At 40.7% G+C, this 15444-nt stretch overlaps 1 protein-coding gene across 2 annotated transcripts in view; it reads right to left on the reverse strand.

Annotated features, from left to right (window-relative positions):
* Positions 1-15444, reverse strand: part of FOXO3 (forkhead box O3) — a 125633-nt gene that overhangs the window by 26309 nt on the left and 83880 nt on the right. The window contains exon 1 of one of the 2 annotated variants that reach the window (XM_074397635.1): positions 11768-14472. The exons of the other annotated variant lie outside the window; for it this stretch is intronic. The gene's annotated coding sequence lies outside the window, so the exon portion shown is untranslated. Of the gene's footprint in view, positions 1-11767; positions 14473-15444 lie in introns of those variants that run through there. 2 annotated transcript variants of the gene reach the window in all.

A 15444-nucleotide genomic window follows, 5' to 3' on the forward strand; every position in this document is an offset into this window, starting at 1 on the left:
CTTGAAAGAGCCAACTCTCCCAGCCCCACATGTGGGTTTCACATCCCAGGAATGTTTTGTTTGGTTAAAAAAGAGCTCTGCATAAGTGGCCCTGTGCAATACAAACCTGCGTTGTTCAAGGCTCAACTATACTCACTTCTCTACTTAAATGCTGGTAAAGCAGGAAAGGTAAATAGATGCCAGGTAAAATATCAAAACTCCAATGTTTCCCACTTCTTCCCTGCTATCAAAAATTAATGGTGATGTGATTTCTGTAAGATTTCAAATGTCCCTCTTGCCACCTCAATCCCAGGAAAAACTATCATTACAAATATTCTATGCTTTTTCACTAACTCATGTATCACCTTACCAAATAGTCTAAATTTCTAAGATTTTACATTAGTTTTCGGATTGGGAGCTGAAGATAAAAAAGGAATGGCTTCACAGAATGAGAATGATTTTTCTAACCACTTCTAACTACACATTTTGCTATACCCTTTGAGGTAGGCCAATGGTAACTGGCTAAAGAACTAGGGATGTGCCTTCCTTAGGCTAAGATAGTAAGGTACATAATAACTAAGACACCTACAGCTAGAGCTCAGACCATTGTCACAGTTATTCACTAAAGAGACTAAGAAGCTACTGTGACCCCCACCCCAACCCCAAATCATGTGATTTAATTCCAGTACTTACAAATCGAAATTTTGAAGAAATTACAAGAAAGAAGCCTTTCTAGGAAAAAACTATAGCTTAAGGAACAAATATACCAGCTTGTCCCCAATGTGGGTCTAAAGATTTAAAGAACCCTTGAAACAACTCTATCACAACATGCCTCAAGAGACAGCAGTGCTAAGAATGTCCATCTTCTCTTTTACAAAACTATTTACACTGAAGCAAGCCCTGCACTGGGGCAGAAACCCATTAGGTGTAGTTAATCAGTTACAGAACTGGCAATCAGTGGCATAACCCTTCCAGGAGGCAGGTGCAGTAGGTATGTGAAGGAGGCAGCATGATGGAATTCACATTTCACAGTCCTGCTGCTTAGAGATTCCTTTGCTTGGTCCACCTTGAAGAAATCAGTATAAAGATGACTGCACCTTGTTATAATGAAGACCATTTTCTATTGCAAGATACAATTATTGCTAATGCTAAAGTGTCCATTGTCTCTACAAACATGCCAACTGGTTGTGAAGACAGATGGACCCCAAACAGATTAGACTGTCAGAGAGAAGCTTCCTGAAATGAAAAGTATTCCACCAATAATTTACAAAGTGGTTAATTCCCACATGCAGTGTAAGGTGGCCAGTGGAGAAAGGTAGCATGATGCTGAAAAAGACCACAGGCTTCGATGTCAGCCAGGACAGTGCTGGAGTGCTGGCTCTGGCACTTGCCTGTGACCTTGGGCCAGCTACTTAACCTAGGTTGCCCCTTTGGTAAAATGTGGATAAAAACATTCTTTCACTATCTCTTGGATCCTTGGGAAGATTAAATAAAGCTCTGCATGCAAACTACTCAGCGAAGTGCCAAGCACAAAAGCAGCTCCAACTCTGTTAGATCCCACACGGAAGCAGTGACATCATAAATGTTAACTTACTGTTTTCCGAGCATCGCATGCTTTAAGCCAAAAGGTTCCAGGGCGGCCCCTTCCAGGAAAGGATTTCAAACTTTTAAAAATTATTTCAAAGGTGCTGTGCCAGTCAGAAGTAACTCGTAATTTCTTAAATGCTGTACCCTATGTCCGCTTCAGCCCTTCCAAACCATGTTTACCTTGTGGAGACTGTCCACTCACCCAGACACCAGCTGCATGTGCTTCCCCTTGAACACAGAGAGGTTTTTGTCTGGAAGCAACATGTGGTATCAATTTATCTTTCTCAGCAACAGCAACAAGAAGTCTGCTCACTTTAAAAATAAAAACGGAATTCTGTAATTTAACTCTTAAAAGCTCCTGCTTTTTTTTTTTCTTTAAAGATAACCCCTCCTCGATCTCTCTTTTTTGAGGTGGGGTGTGATGGGAGGAGGGCTGTCTAGAGAGCAGCAAAATGAGGTATGGTTCACTCCAAAGCCAGGCCCACTACTTCCCACCAGGCAGACTGCAGGCATCTCCTGGTCCTTACAAGGAATTTCAAGGGAAAGGACTGGAAAGGACTGTCTTTCAAATATAGTGATCACCCACTTTGTGTACAGGACCAGCATTTCAAGTGGGTCTCACTGCTTCACTTGTGGGCACTGATTATTTAGAACGAGGTTGCCAAATATCTGAATTCTAACACACATATCTGCTGAACCACAGATGACAATGGTTGTGTGAACAGCCCAATGGAACCACAAGTCATAGGGAGACCCAGAGGTCTGTGTGCCACAGGAGAGTACTGCAAACAGAGTTTCAAGAGCAGGCCCAGGTGGGCACCTTTGGTGATAATTGCTCTTTCAAAGGCAATTATCTGGAAGAGGCCCTCAATTTCCCTTCAGTAGTAGTTCTTCACCCTGCCTGCCCATTAGAATCAACTGGGGAGACTTTAAACATTCACATCCCACTCTGAGAGATTTTGATTCAATAGATGGTGTAAGGCCTGGGTACAGGCACATTTTTAAAGCTCCCCAGATTATTCTAACGTGCAGTTAGGGCCAAGAACCATTGGACTTCCCCCCTTATATTTCCATTAACTGAGGATCTGATTCCAGTCTCCTTAGATCTGGTAACATAGCACAGCAATGTCCTTTAAGTCCAAGTTTCCAGCATTGAGTAGATATAAGGGGAAGAATTGGGATGAGAGATTAAAGCTGTGATTTTACCTGCAGAATAAGAGCTGTGGCAATTTTTTTTTTAAGGTAACTGAGGTCCAGAGCTGCTTTTCTTTTGAAAATTAAGAGGTGAGGGGAAGATCCTTGACCTTACCCTGCCTTGGGGACAGTCACTTGATTCTGCTCTGTGATGCTTCTCCACCCAGCATGCATAGGCATGGACAGAAAAAAGGCATGTGGACTTTCACAAAACTTAGGAATTGATATAGCTGAAGCAGGATGGACTGGAACACTAAATGATCTCTATAATTTTCTTAGATATTGCTAGAATCTAGTTGTTAGCGGCCTACTCTTTTCTGCTAGATTTAATCTACTTTGGGACTAAAATGTTGTTCAAAAGCAGATATAGACAGTATGATAGCATAAAAACACATCTGAGATCACATAGAGTTATTATTTCATATAAAATACCAGCTATAATGGCCAAAACCAAATCTTTCAGATTGAGAAGAAAACATAAACTTTCATGTAAAAGATTGTACAAACAACCTGATATAAATCTAGCTCCACTCTACTCTTGTCTAAAACTTAAAAGTTTAAACTATGAAGAGACTTAAAAAAAAAAAAAGACTATGCTCTAAAGTAAATATTGTTGGGAACTTGGCTGAATAATTAAGTTTCCAGTTAGAAACAAGATTTCCCGTTAAATTGCTGACAATAATCCTCTACCCACAGAGATGGCCTTTGGAAACTAACATTTGTTTTAAGTTTTCAAGCAGCAAGCAAGTGACAGGTTCTGGTCCCTCATAAGAATAAAATCATCATCATCTGGTGATCAGAATAGTGAATCGATTTTCTATCCAAACAAAATGAGACCGTGAGGCTTTCCCAAGGGGAGGAAGGGCTGGGTACACAATTTATCCTGCCTCCAACTGAAAAAGAAATCCTAGATAAGAAGAAAGTTCTCTTAAATACCAAGAAAAAGATGACTACGACTATACTCTGCACACAGCACTGTTGGGTTTTCTAGGGTGGATTTTATTTTCATATTCATTTTTTTATTTTTATTTTTTTCTTTTTGTAATCTTCTTTTCAAGCTCTTTCACAGCTGTTTCTGCTCTTGGAGGGCAAGAGGGAACATTCCATTCCTCACAGCCAAACCTGCACTTCCGGCACACAGAGAACCCTGGCAGTCTTGCAACCTCTGCCCACACCCACTCCCTGCAGCATCCTGCCCCTTCCCAAAAACTCTCCCATTTCCAGCCCCTGGTCCCTCTCCCCACAGACTGAGGAAGTACCTAAAGGCCTGAGGTCAACAGAATGACAGTCCGAGAAAGTAGGTTAAAGCTGCAGCCTTTGGATGCCCCTGTTCTCTTTCTCCAAGCTTCTCCTGTGATGTTATTGAATGTGTTTCCCCTTCCCACAAGGTGCTCAGCAAACATATGCTACTGAAATTCTCTTTTAAGACCATGCTCAAATTAGCCACACAAAATGCTTGCCTCAAAGAGTTAACAGCCATGAAGTTATAAAAGCCATGAAGTGGAACAGAAATAGTTTTATTACTATTCACTTAGATTAAACAAAATAAGGCTGCACGTTTTTCCGGTCTGAAAACTTACTGTGTGTGGAAATAGAATAAAAGGGCATAGGGAACACGCATCCAAAACTCAGGATCACATCCGAGAGTTTAGCGTAACTTTCATGACATCTGACTAGCAATCAGGGCAGGAAGCTCAGTAAAAATAGTGATAGCTGCGGAACATGGAGAGGGCCAGGAAACCCTCATGCTATGAAACAGGCAGCCCCAACTTCACAGTTGCAGACACTGAGGACCAAAGAGGCACAGGGCCACACCTGAATCCAATCAGCTCGAAAGTGTCAACAGAGCAGAGACAGACTCAGATCACCTGGCCTTAAGGTGTAAAACACCACCCAGAAAGACAGCACTAGTACCAATGCCTGGATCACCACACCAAGAGCAAAGATAAAATGCAGGGTGTGTGTGGCTCTTTAAACCAGATACTATGTCTTGTTATAGCTTTAGCACCTGGCAGAGGTCATGGTACATAGTAAGTGCTAAAAAAATAGTATTTGTTTAAGCACTGAATTAGTGGGAAAGAGGCAGGAGCCACGAAACAGACCTGAATTATACTTTAACATGAGATGTGATAAAACATGAGACCAATGAATGTCCTACATGAATGAAGATAAAATGTGAAGTAACATCTAGGTTGTTTCAGGGTGACAAGTCCCATCATACTTCAATTATACAACCCAATTTCCAAAAACCTGAAAATATATACTGACAAGTAGGCTTTAGGGTCTCTAGCATAAGAGATGGAAAGAAGGGCAAACTGATAGGATGTGTGCTACTTGGTGAACCAAGGCCTTAGCAGGTGCTTGAGGTCCATCCAGGGTGAGGAGCTGGCACTCCACCTGTTATGGGATGCCATGGGGCCCCCATTACTTGGTAATTCAGTTGACTCAGAGTCCTGAGAGGCACACTCAAAACCACAGATAACACATCCCGATTCTAACGTCTCCTCTACGCAAGCACCTAGGTAACGAGAGAAATCTGAAATCAAGTCTACTTCACCTGCAGTCTGAAGCAAATTCATGTATGTGGCGCCTACCAGGGCCAATGCTCAGTGCTTGATAAATCGGATCTCATTTTATTTTCACAAGCCTATCAGGAGGAAACTGAGGTGCAGAAAGGTTAAGCAACTTATCTACTAGGCAGTAGTGCTAGAAATCAAGCCTGAGGCTAATTTCAAATGTGAAGCTTTCACCACTGCACTGTGTATTTCCTTCTGAAGTCACCAAACTGCCCAAGGAGGCATGCACCACTAACAAGTTACCAGGAATAAGAAGCTTTAAAGACTACAAAATCTATGTGGCTCAACAGAACGTGGTCTCTAGGTTAATGAAAGGGATGGAAAAGGTGGAAAAATGATAAGCATGAGAAGCAAGCCTTATTGGAGTCAGATCTGCTCATCTGCTAAAACTGATTTTTTAGAAATGATACTTTTTCTCAGGCACCAAAGAGACACTACTGTCATGTCCTAAGCTGAACTGGGTTCACTATTTTGGGGAATGCCCAAATATTATTATAGCCATAAGCTGAACTTCTACATATTCAGGCTTTTCTTGGTGGCACGTCTGGAGGCTTCTGTGATCAGGGAGAATTAGCCTGTGACTACATCAAGCCAGGATTACCTGGCTGTCCCTGCAGGCCTATTCAGGCCCTAAAACAGCTGGCACCATGTTATGAATCCTCAAGCCAGAAACATCAAGCAAATGTCTGTTAGTGCCTGATCCTTGCTATTATGAGGCTTAATCTGAAACAGGGACTCGGCTCTATACTATTTAAAACATGTAATTAGTTTATTATTGAGCCAGAAAAGATGAGCTTACTCTAAAACTATGTGAATCTTAAAATATGAAGCCTTTTGCCTGCCAACTGACATGATCAGGATGCTTCTGTTTAACCTCAATCAAAAACTCTTGTAGAAAACTGCTTTAAGGTTACATATGCCTACTATTTTATTATTTGTCTTCCGGCATCAAAACCTGCAGAAACAAATCAGTGACAATGCAAGCACATGACAGGGATGGATGTGGAGGTGCGCAGTGGGTGAGTTAAACAGCTTGAGAGTTTGACATCTGAAATCCAGGAAAACTGCTTTTCTGTTCTTAGTTTACAATCCCTTCCTTCACATGAAATTTACTGGCTTTAGCGTCACACATACAAACACAACTGTTTCTAGCTCTTCAGATATTATGGCTCAGAAAAACCATTTCTTTTTGTTATTTCAAGAGCAACTGATTTCTTTTTGGTAGCTCTGAAATATATGCCAATGTGTGGGCACAGTCACACAGCTCTACGCACAGGCCCACACCCTGGAAAGATTGGAAGGAGTGGAGATACATTTTTCAGCTATGGAAGGAAAAAGTTTGGGCTCGTATTTATAAAACAGACAAGTCTGCATGCATTTGGAAGCAGGCTATCTTCCAAGTGTCAATATTAATTATCCTAATAGTCACTGAAAATCAAGGTGTTACCAGTAAAAGAGGCAGAGAAAGTAAATAAATGCTACACAACAGAATATCTCATGTTTAGTACTGCAAATGAAACAAAGAAATAAAGAGCACAACACAGTCAATTCTATAAAATGACTTGGGCTAATAGTACCTTCTGTCCCCTCCACAACCCACTGAAATTTAGCTCTAATGAGGAGCCTCCTGAGGAACTGCCTTCTCTAACCTATAACCTCATCTGCATATGAAGTATTTCACCATACTGGTTTTGCAAGATTTTTTTTCTAACCACAGGATGCAAAAGTGGCTGATGACCAATATAATGACACTACAAAATGCTGACTGAATCAACCATTTATTCCACAACACTTCTGGGTGCTAATTACACAGAGATGAGTATCAGAAAGTTCAAAAGTCCACAAAAAAATGATCAAATAAAGAAAGGACATTTCCAGTAACTAAAAAATTAGGTACTGATTGCAGTTTTCTGAAAAAGCATCCACTGAGACACTCAGATACCCGGGTATTTTAACTTAAAATCTGGGATGTTCCCAATGTTTAAGTTAATATTAGCACTACCCCTAAACTGATGAATGAAGCAGATTGAATGCACATGAGATAAAATCATAGTTTCTCTAAAGGCCATAACAGAAATGCAGTATTTTAGTACCAATATGTACTAGGCTCTAATCTACTTCAGGTACATGCTAGGTAAACTTCAAAGCACTTAAGAAACTAAAAATATCAGCATCAGTAGTGTAATATCTATCACCCAAAGGGCAGAAGGAATAGTTTTAACTGGTAAGGATAGTCACAAAGGAGACAATAAAAGCTGAACACGGTAGAAATAGAAAATTCCTGTAACTGGGTGCCTCAAGGGCTAAAAAAACATATGAAACAGTTCTTTTAGACCCTGCTTGTGGCTGGAGGAGATGGAAGGGTCTAAGAAGAGGTCAGAATATGGTGGAGAGAGAGAAGGAGAGCCCACTCTTGAACCAGCACGTGTCCCTGTGCTCCAGGGCTCACTGGTCCCCCCATATTAACCATCAGTGATTCTAAGGGCATGCCTGAGGATGTAGGACCCCTGACCTCATAACTACCTCCTTGGTTAAATCTGAGTTGGCAGGGTTAGCCCTTGGATTCTCTCCCTAAACTTTCTGGAACCCTTTAACCTGGGCCTCCTGAAGTTTCCAGCCCTTTCCCTTTGGTCAGGTTTTTCATTTGCTAATGCAAACGGTGTGTGGGCTCATAATATAACCAGGTGCTACGTCTTTCCCTAAGGATTAACAAAGCATTATATATATGAGGGCCACTAAGAGTAATCCCTTCACATCAAGACAAAGGAGGAAAAACGCACAGCAATAGATGTCTCTGGGCCATTTTCAGGTTCAGAGTAATACATGACGTCAAATAACACACAACTCTCTAAGGCATTAGGTGGAATAATAGTACCCTACAATATTAGCTGTCTCTCTAGACACAAGTTCAATGGGTCCTTTCAAACAGCTATAATCTAAGCAGTTTTCTGAAGTAAGAAAGACAGCGGAGTCCTGATATTAATTTGTGGATAGAAAGGGAAGTAGGGGCCGGGCACCGTGGCTCACACCTATAATCCCAGCACTTTAGAAGGCAGAGGTAGGCGAACGGCTTGAGCCTGGGAAGCGGAGGTTGTAGTGAGCCAAGATCACACCACTATACTCCAGCTTGGGCAACACAGAAGACTCCACCTCAAAAAAAAAAAAAAAAAAAAAAAAAAAAAAAAAAAAAAGCTGGGGGTGAAGTAGGTATCAGCTACTTATAAGGTTAACAAATCCGTATTTGGAGAATAATTCTCCAGGGGTTTCTTGTGTTACTGAATGTCTTTGCTTGGTCAAGCAAAGTACTGACAGGTCTTTGTTCTAGACTATCTTTCAAGGTAGGCCTATCTTTCAACTGCACAGTGAGCAGCCCTGAAAGACAGTCATAGTGTGTCCCTCCACAGCAAAGGACAGATACACCTATTGCTGATTACAAAAGATTTAGGATCCCCAAACTCGAGGTTCCTGCACAACCCCACTACATGTGCAACTGTCAACCTGGATCTACCTATATTACCCCTGTGGGATTTGGGGGCAAGGAAGAATCAATGCAAAATATATTATTGCTCATGCTGGCTGCTGTGCCATGAGAGAATAACAGATTCCTCTGCCTCTGACCCAGGAGTTTGCCATCTAGTAAGGGCAAATGTGAGACACTTGTAGTCCTTGTTGTTGTTGTTGTTGTTGTTTTAAAGAGATAGGTTTCCATTCTTGTCACCCAGGCTGAAATGCAGTGGAATGCAGTGGTATAATCATAGTTCATTGCAGACTTGAGCTCCTGGACTCAACTGATCCTCCTACCTCAGCTTCCTGAGAAGCTGGAACCCAGGTGTGTGCGAACACATTTGACTAATTTTTTTTGTAGAGATGGTGTCTCACTATGTTGTCCAGGCTGGTCTCAAACACCTGGCCTCAAGTGATCCTCCCATCTTAGCCTTCCAAAGTGCTGGGATTACAAGTGTGAGCTACTGTGCCTGGCCACCTTGCTGTTCTTCAGAGTCCACTGCTTTAGCTTGTGAACAGATACTTCCTTAACCACAAAATATAAAATTGGGCAATAATCACCTCTAGCCATCTTTCTTCTTTTCTCCTAATATAAAATGAGAAGGAATACAAAATAATAGGATGGGAAAGGAAAAGCAAGAGAGGCAGACATATATGGCTCCAGCACTTTGAATCTTTGAATGCTCTGTCCTGGCTCTGCCAATGACCTGTAAAGCTTTATGACAACAAACCATTAACCAAAGGCAGTGGGGGTGAAAAGATCCCCAGAGAGTCATTTTCAGTGTTTCATCTGTATCAGTCACCATCTTTTTCAGCTGTTGTTCAGTGTTGCTGTTTGCTTGTGGGGAATACACCTAAGTGAGCAGCAGGTTTAGGTTTATGTCTTTTTACCTTCCTCTTCCACCAATACAAGACCAGATACCTTATGTCCACCTACCTCCATCTCCCTGACAACGGGGCTGCCTCATCTCAAGGCAGTCTTTACAGTACTGAGGACCAGACAGATTCCATTATGGAGCCCTGGGCCATTCTCAGAGGGAAGTATTTCTCCTCAGTTCCTTGACTTGTCTATGGATTGGTCTCAGTTTAACCTTGGTTGGCAGAGGTGCTTCCAGGTCTCTCCCTCGCCAGTCACTTTGCTGTTGTAAAGTGTCATGCATGTAGATACCTAGGATTCCCTCCTCAACCTAGAATTCCCTCCTCTTTCCACTTAGCTCGCCCACATAAATTTTCTTCTTTCTTCTGACAGTAGCAGCTTTAAATCTTTATAAAGGAAAATGGACTAGGTATTGCCTGTGAACCAAAGCAAACACATAGACATTTATAGACTCTCTCCAAGTTTCCAAAATTAATTTTCTAGCTTATTAATGATGACCAGGAGGCTTTATCATGAAATACAAAAAGTTTACCACATTTCAATAGCCATAGTTTTCACTACTGATTTAAGCTAGATATGTTCTGGTACAGAGGAAATTGGTATTTTCTTTTCCCTCCCCTCTTCTCTTTGATAACCTATTTCAATTTTGGCAAGAGGAGTATACTTACTATGGTGTTCATGTGCATCTACATGTCTAGTGCCTGTGAAATGATACTGGATTGCTGCCACACGGCAAATAATGTGCTCTTTGATAAATAATTATCAATTAGAATGCTATAAAATGGGCCAGTAGTTCCACTCTGCTCATACTTGTGTGGTGTTTTGACCACTAAATACAAGCTTTCTTTGGCTACTCCTTACATCAGTCAGAGAATTCTGTTAATTTGCTCTGATGCTATTTGTGGACATGCATGGCAAAGAATGCAGGCATCCAGGAGTAAATTAGGGTCAACTTACTCCACTTAGGCAGCAGGACACCAGCACAGCACTCCAGCTACAACAAATGTTATACAGAGACCCCAGCTTGGGCTGAGTGGCAAGGTCTGCAGAAATAAGGAACTATTAGCAACAACTTGGAAGTAATCAATTTTTAATGCTTCCAGTCTAGGGTAGCTGCCAGTGAATTTGGCCAAAGCCATCATTTTAAAAACACCAACTTAAGCTATAATGAGGTATTCTTGCTATAGTAAACAGATTTTAGTTTGTCTAAATCCATATATAAAGTTAAAAAATAGAAAAAAAAAAGGTTTAAAATTTAGATACTATTTGGATATTTTAAAACTCCCGTGGTTTTCCTGTTCTTTTACCTGATAGCTCTCTTTTGTACAGTACTATGCTTACTGATGATTATTAAAATTTTTACTGGGGGGAAGGTGCATAAGATATGAAGTCACATCAGATGATAAGAAGGAAAGTGGGAAGAGTTAGACAGCAAGAGAGATACATCTCTTTTTTTATGTAGGAGATGCCTGGCATGTGGAAGACTCAACACATTTTCTTGAAAGCATAAATCAATTCTCCCTTTATTTTCTCTTTTGAACTAAACCATGCTGAATAAGGTTAACATCTGCAATAAAATGCAGGAGGAAAGAAGCAGACATTCTTCCAGGACTAAAGAAGTACACATTCCCTTTTCCCAGGTTCCCCATCTCCAAGAAAACCTACCTTTAGCATTGGAAGTCATAGTTACTTATTAAATTATTAATTAATTTAATATTAAATCGGATCGTAATTAACTATCAGATTTAAATAAATTAGGTTATCTGTCTTAAACTTCAGAAGCATTTAGAAGTTCAAAATCTGAATAGAAAGTTAAGTTCTATTAGAAGTTACACTCATGCTTCAAGAAGACTACACAATTCAAATACAGCAATAGAGGACATTTTGTTTTTAATTAAGATTCGGGAAAACAAAACTTGAATTGGTTAGTGAAAGCGTTAAAGTAGGTGCAAAGTTTTTGAAGGATTGTTTATTACTATCTATTGATACTGAACATAACCTTCGATTTAGTGGAGCAGACTACTCCATTCTTCTCTCACTCATTACTCACACAAGGCCAATTTTTAGCTGGGTCCAGACAAAAATACTACATTCCCCAGGCTTCTTTGAAGTCAGATGTGGCCATAACTTAGCATTGAAAACAGAATGACATGGAAGTAGAAGAGTTCCATGGAAGACGAATTAAAGGCAGCTAACTCAGGTGAGAGGTGAGTCTCTTCACTCCTGCTGTTCTTCCTCCTTTTGGCCTCCATTTGGATGGACCATGAGGGACCTTGAAGATGAAAGCCATTTGCTGAGATGGGAGGGCAGAGAATAAGAGGAGACTGATCAATCACTTCTTACGGTGGCCATGCCAGCCCTAGACTTCTTTTACATGAGAATAATTCACTATTAAATTTGTTTTCCATTAGCCAAACCTAATCCTACCTGACAGGCCCAACAATTCTATTTTTAGGAATTAATTTTACTGACATACCCTACTGCATATGTTATCTCCGTGTGTATATACACACTCTCAACTTTTGCACACATTAGATTTTTTAAAAAGTTAATTATAAAATTCCAAGCATTAATAATGGTAATTAGAGGTTTCTGTTCATATTAGGTAAGATAATGTAATAGAAACACCTGACAAAGAAAAGTCCTTTATGTGCCTACATTCTATACCTACCCTGATGTATGTGTCAGCAGGCACTTTCAAAGTGCTTTTCAGTGAATGACAGTGTGTGTGCTGGGTTCTGTCATCCTCCAATGTTGCAGACTGGCAGGGCTAACCGTAATTCTCCTAGGCCCAAAACTCCCCAGAGTTTTAGAAGTTCTCATGTGGAGGCCATTAAGGTTAGGGACTTAAATTTGCAAGCTAAGTGGCTATATTATGATGAGGGAGGCTATTGACACTTCTTGTTTTGGGTCAACCTGCATTTCAAGGAAAAAAAAGCAATTTTGGGGATTCAAAGCAAAAAAAAAAAATGAGTGATGGGAAAGAAGGCTTGAAGGGACATACGGTCTTATTGTTTACTGGGAATTAATTTAATGGTAACAGAATATACAGGGTTATTTCTACCAATCACGGGGATTATGTCTGGGCCAATGCCTTAGTAACAATTTTCACATAACTATCAGAAAATGACATCCACAGCCATTGAGTGCAGATTATCAACAACATACCAAGATGTTGTAACTTGATTAGGTTTATGCTTTTCTAACTTTGGAGTAACATGAACTAAACAGAATGTAAGGCAGTCTCCACTAAATCCCAGAGTATCAAAGCTAAAAACTAAAAATGTTATCCAATAAGAAAACAGTCTTATCTCGACATTATGAGATGGTATACAACAACAGTATTACAAAACATTTCTATGTCCCCAGTAAACCAAACTGTGGTCAGTTACTACCCTCCCCTACAATCAATTTCTAAAAATCAGGTAACAAGCAAACAAATTCGTCATAAAGTTATTCCAATATTCTGAATTTATTAATGCTATACAAGAATAAAAATGTTATTGCAGTAAGATACTATGGGATTGTCTCCATTTTTCCTGTCTATAGGCTAGATATTAAAAACAAGAGGGCAGCATTACGGATGTTTAACTATGCTACGCTGCCTAATTTAGTCTATATGTAAGAAAGAACATGCTGAAAAAATAGCACTGAATATTCCTAGTTAGGTATATACTTGCTGGCTGGTAGTCATGGAATAGGAAGACAGGGCCATTTTCAGGAATAAGGGTTCATTTTCAGAGAGAAGATGGCTAATTTACTCAGAGGAAAAAAGGTTACTTAATAATTAATATTTTATATTTTACTGATAAATACCACACAGTTAATCCCTGAAGCCTGTATAAGATGAGAAATATTTCAGAGTTTAAACTGTCCCTCTCAACAGTGTGTAACTCCTTTTTGATACATGCTATTGAGTCTACTTCTGAATTTCATAAATAAACCTGTGAAGCAGCAGTCCCTAACCTTTTTGGCAGTAGAGACCAATTTCATGGAAGACAGTTCTTCTTGGCATGTTCTTTCTTATATATAGATTAAATTAGGCACCATAAACATTCGTAATGCTGCTCTGTTAATTAGGCTTTCATAGACATGGCTTTTAATGTCTAGCCTATGGACAGGAAAAGTGAGACAGTCCCATAGTATCTTAATGCAATAAAGTTTTTATTCTTATAATGCATTTATTATTCAGAATATTGGAACAGCTTTATGACAACTGATCCCTCACAGGCACAGTTCACAATACGGTTTGTGCTCCAATGAGAATCTAATGCCATCCAAGGCGGAGCTCAACTTCCCTTGCTCACCACCACTCACCTCCTGCTATGCAGCCCAGTTCCTAACAGGTCAAGGACCAGGTAATCAGGGTTTAGAAACCCCTGCTGTAAAGTCCTGGCTCTCTGACAGTAACCCTGTGGCAACAACACCCCCTCAGCCAGGACTGCCAACTTCTTTGGTGTTTCCCATGAAACTCCTGGCACAGGGCTGGGCACTCCACAGACACTCTTTTTCATTAAACTCTAACCACACTAAAGTAAATTTAAAAAAAAAAAAAAAAGCCGGGCGCGGTGGCTCAAGCCTGTAATCCCAGCACTTTGGGAGGCCGAGGTGGGTGGATCACGAGGTCAAGAGATCGAGACCATCCTGGCCAACATGGTGAAACCCCGTCTCCACTAAAAATACAAAAAAGTAGCTGGGCATGGTGGCACGTGCCTGTAATCCCAGCTACTCAGGAGGCTGAGGCAGGAGAATTGCCTGAACCCAGGAGGCGGAGGTTGCGGTGAGCCGAGATCGTGCCATTGCACCCCAGCCTGGGTAACAAGAGTGAAACTCTTTCTCAAAAAAAAAAAAAAAGCCCTTCAAATCACAATAAATGTTTCATAGACTAGTAATTGTCCTGGAAAGTAATTTTAGTTTATTAACATTTTTCTTGAGTATAAATGTCCTACATTCAATTTTCTTTTTGCTTAGGAATTTGAGCAAACCATCCAGGATGCTCCATCCTGATTGCTTCCCAGGAACCAACACCTGGCACTGGCTTTAGTCTTCTGATGATTAACTTTGAGGGTTTTATGATTTGAAGGTGACCACGGCACAGTTCCATAGAAGACACCATCTGACACAGGGAGTAGACCGAGGTTGGCAGGTGATGAAAGGAGTAATAAGAACAATACCTCCCCCTACCTCCCCCCAAAATGTCAGGGCTGGAGTGGTAGAGGAAGAACTGGAGGAGCCACAGGTTCAGTCATTCAAATTGGTATTTGGGGAGGTCCTTCCATGCACCAGGCATACAAACGTGAGTGAACAGACAGACATGGTCCCTGGTCTCATTCATAGATTTTATAATTTTGTGGAGTGAGGGGGAGGTAAGGGACAGACATTAATTAAAGCAAACAAATACATACATAATTACAATTTCGGCTCTGAAGGAAAACAACAGGGTACCATAAGAGAAAATAACAAGGTCAGTTGGGTGGACCTAAGACAGACTAGAAGTCAGGAAAGACTTAAGACCTGGAGGAGGAGCAACTAAGTAATGAAAGCCACTGGGATGGGTTTACCTAGAGAGGATGGAGTGGATGTGTGTAGCTGGAGAGGAAATGGAGAAGAGAAAACCTGAGAGGTTCTCTTCGGAGTCATGTAACATGAGGGCAGGTACAGAACAGGGATCAGACAAAAGAGAAAGAACAGAGAAGCCACCAGACAGGAGGGGAGTGTGGCAATAGG

This window comes from Saimiri boliviensis, chromosome 4, assembly GCF_048565385.1.
Source record: "Saimiri boliviensis isolate mSaiBol1 chromosome 4, mSaiBol1.pri, whole genome shotgun sequence".
Lineage (NCBI taxonomy): Eukaryota > Metazoa > Chordata > Mammalia > Primates > Cebidae > Saimiri > Saimiri boliviensis.